A 5,000-nucleotide genomic window follows, 5' to 3' on the forward strand; every position below is an offset into this window, starting at 1 on the left:
TATATATATAAATCTGATGAAAATATATTTCGAAACGTGTCAAATTCATCTGCTATGAAGTTTCCTGTCTTATTCATACCTCTTTCTGTATTTGTTGCAAAAGTCTTTGTTTTGCCTTATCTGAAAAGGTACGGGCGGAATTTGGAGCAGAATGAACACATTATTATGATTATTATTATTATTTTTTTTTTTTGTCTTTTTCTTATATTTATGTTTTGAAATTATGTATTGGTGACACTTTTTTTTTCTAAATTTACTAAAATGTATATATTCTTTATCATTAATTTTGTAGCAATCAATATTAGAGGTATTTCTTTCTTTGGAAGTAATAACAAAATTATACATTTATTGTCATTCATTTTCGGTAGTTAAGCCACAAAAGTACACTATATTTAGTAAACTTATTGTAATTCAAGCCACCATTCCTATATCATAACGTGCATATGCCTCAATGAAGCTAATACGATAGCATTAGCACAATATCAAAACGAAAAAAAACAAAACAAAAAAACAAATAACACCAAAAAAACAAAAGAGTAACGCGAATGTAAACAAAAGCCACGTGAAGTGAATCGGATTTCTGACCCAGGCTGATCCTCTCTTCCTTTGTTTATCATTTAAAACGACTGGAATCCGTATGCCACCAGATGTATATAAATACCGAGAGAATATTGCTAGATTTGCACTTATAGAATGAACGTATGTACAATGCACAATATTTTCTCTAATAAACGAGCTCTATGTATAATGAATATGTGTTTCATTTATTTATTTTTTCTCTCTCTCTTTTATTTAACCTTCCTATGAAATTTTAGCTGGTTGTAGCAAGCTAATTGCATTGTTTGATTAAAGGCTCACTTGAAAATGAATAGATTATATGTGGTTATGAATTCTGAAATTATGGTTGCATAAATGAGGTGATTAATCAAGATATATACAATTGATATATGCATACATGCATTCATTTTTATACACATACATGCGTGTACACACACACACACACAGATATTATATATATATATATATATATATATATATATATATATATATATAATATATATATATATATATATATAATGTATATATATATAATATATATATATATATATATATATATATATATATATATATATATATAATATATATATATATATATGTACATATGTATTTATATAAAATATATAATATATATATATATATATAATATATATATATATATATATATATATACATATATGTAATATATATATATATATATATAATATATATATATATATAATATATATATATATATATATATATAATATATATACAGTGAGGATAATGATATTAACATTGCTAATGATCTTGATAAGAATGATAAAAGTACTGATAACAATGATAATAATTTTCATCAAAATGATATTGATAAAGATAATGATGATTATGATGATAATGATAATGATGATAGTAGTAATAATAACAATTATAATAAGAATAATGGTAATGATAATAACAATGGTAGTAACAATGATAATGATAATGATGATGATAATGATAAAATTGATGACAATACTGACGACAATGATAATGAAAATGAAAACAATAATGATAACAATGCAAAAGATTATAGGACAAAAATAACAACCACTTAAATAAGGATAATGGTAATGATAATGGCAATAATAATGATGATGATAATAATCATCATTATAATGAAAGTGATAATGCTAATACTAATACTATTTAATGATATTGATAAAAATGTTGATAATGATAATGATAACAACAATAATGATAATGATAATGAATATACTTAGAATTCTTGCAATAATAATGATAATAATAATGATAATGACAATGAATGTAAGGATAATACTAATGAGAACAAAGATGGTAATGAAATTATAACAATAATGATAATGTTAATGCCATCAAGATAATATTATAATAAAATTAAAAATCATAATGATAATAGTAGCAATTATAATAACAATGATGATGATATTAATGATAATAGCAAAAAGGATAACGATGATATGTGGAAATTATGATATCAATGAAGATAATAATGATTATAATATAACAGCAATAATGATGATAATGATGGTAATAATTATAATGTTAATAACAAAGATAACAATGATAATGATAATGAGCATAATGATACGAGATAATAATGATGATGATATTAATGATAATAGTATTGTTGATGATAATAATAATGATAATGATATTGATAATAAAGATAATAATGATAATAATGATAAAATTATAATAACGACAATAATGATAATAACAATAATAATAACAATAATGATGATAATAGTAAACTAATATTAATGATAACAATAATAATAATAACAATAATGAATACAATGATAATAATGATAATAATAATGATAAAACAGTATAACAACAACAGAGACAACAACAATAATAATGATAGCATTATAGATGATAATAGTAATAATGATGTTAATGAAAATGACGTTAGTAACGAGGGTGATAATGATTATGATAATGATAATAATAAGAACGATTATGACAACATTAATAACAACAAAGATAATGATGCTACTACTACCTCTACCACTAATACTATTAATAATGATGTTGATAGAATATGATGATGATTATAATGATGATAATATTGCCGATGATAGTTTAAGTAATGATAATGATGATGATGATTAAGATGATAAAATTAAAATAAAAGTGGTCATAGTAACATAATGATAAAAGTAATGATGATTATAATAACACTGATAGTAATAGTAATAATAATTACGATGCTAATAATGATAATGATCATAATTATGATACTGATATTAATGATAAGAACATCAACATGAATAATGATAATCGGAATAATAGTAATGATTATCAACAATAATAATGAGGATAACAATGATAATGATGATGAAGATGAGGACAATAATGATAAGAATACCAACAATTAAAAGAGTAATGATAATGATATGAATGATGACAACAATGATGATAACAATAATCATATTGATAGTAAGATTAATATTGTTAATGATAATGATAGTAACAATAGTGATAATGACAATAATACAAATAATGCTAATCAAAGATAATAATAATGATAATAATGTCAAAGTGATAATAAGGATGATAATAACTATAATCATAACAACAATAATGACGATATTACTTATAATTTCAATTGCCTATAATTTATAATGATAATGATACTAACAATGTTAATGATTATGATGATAATAATAATAATGATGATATCATTGGGATTAATGATATTAATGATAATGAATGATGAAGTTATTTGCAATAATGATGATAGTAATAATAGCAATAACAATCGTAACAATCATTTTCATACCAGCAATTATTATGACAATTGCAGTGATGGTACCAGTCACAAAAACAATGACACCCATCATCATAATAATGCAAATGTCAATGGTGAAAATGACCAGGCTGATATAGCAACAATAATCCTCCTCCTCATCATCATCATCATCATCATAATAATGATAATGATAATAATAATAATGATGATGATAATGACAACAATAGTAATAATAATAATAATAATAACAAGACTAATAGTGAAAAACAATGATGTTGATATGATATGATGTATGTTCTATGATTAATTTGATATCGTTTGTGTATGGTAGTCATTATAATATCATTCCTTTCCTACCCAGAAGTACACCCCAGGTGACGTGTAGGAGTGTGTGTCAACTGCAAGTATGTTTTTTTTTTTTTTTTTTTTTTTTTTTGTAATAATTCGTGAACATATCAGTTTGATAAGATAGTGATAGGGATAATCTGTATTTTGTGCGTGAAATGTTTTAAGCAAAGAACTGCACACAGCAAGATATCGGGCGCGTTAAGAGCTTTAATTGATCAATACGACTTCATATCTACCCCCCCCCCCAAAAAAAAAAAAATAAAAAATAAAAAAAAAATAATAATAATAATTAATTATATTTAAAAATAAATTAAAATAAAAGAATAATATAAAAAATAAAAAAAAAATAATAATAAAAATAAAAAAAAATAAAACAGGTATGGTATGGATATGAAAAAGAAATATCTTTAAAGTACTTTCTTTGCACCAAAACCATACACACTTATTTATATTTTTATTCGTATATATATATAATATATATATATATATCTATATATTATATATATATATACAAAGAGAAAGAGAGAGGAGAGGGGACGAGAAAGAGAGTAGACATGGGGTTTAGAGGAGAGAGAGAGGCAGTAGATGAAAAAGAGAAGAGAGAAGACGATAGAGAAGGAGAGAGAAGAGGAATGATCAATTTGATTGTGTAAGAAGAGAGAGAGTGAGAGAGAGAGAGAGAGTACTGAAGATGACTGATAAGTGAGAGAGAGAAGAGTTGAGAGTAGCTCGAGCCAAAGAACAGTAGAAAAAAAAAACAGGAAGTTATGCAGCTAAAGATTCTATTTAAAACAGTAAATTCACAAATCTTTCATTACTGCTAATGTTCAGGACAACGTCATTACCTGCTCTATAATAACACCATGACACTCTTTTAATGGAAGCATTTTACTGTGTACTTTTGAAGGGTACTTTTGCTCTTATCTTTCTAAAACTTAAAACGATTGGGAATTCCCTTGACAAGTTTTTTTTTTTTTTCCTTTTCTTTTCTTTTCATTAATTTATTTATTCATCTTAATAATGCAGTGACTCGACAGCCAACGAACGGCGCAAAAGAAAGCATTTCGTGTTTATGTTCACTGCATTTATTCAAAATCAGTTGGAATTTTGGATATTTTTGTTTGTTTGTTTGTTTCCAGAGTATTTCATCTCTCTCTCTCACTTCTTCCCTCTCTTCTCAACTCTCTCCTACTCGTCTCCTACCTTCTCTCTGCGTCCTCTCTCTCTCTCGACCCTCTCTCTTACAACTCTCTTTCCCCTCCCTTTCACTCTCTTTCCCCTCCCTCGTCCTCTCTCTCTCTCTTTCCCTTTCTCTCTCTCTCTCTCTCTCTCCCCC

The sequence above is a fragment of the Penaeus japonicus genome, unplaced genomic scaffold (genome assembly GCF_977035675.1).
Source record: "Penaeus japonicus unplaced genomic scaffold, GWHDUDI00000001_assembly GWHDUDI00000013, whole genome shotgun sequence".
NCBI classification, from domain to species: domain Eukaryota; kingdom Metazoa; phylum Arthropoda; class Malacostraca; order Decapoda; family Penaeidae; genus Penaeus; species Penaeus japonicus.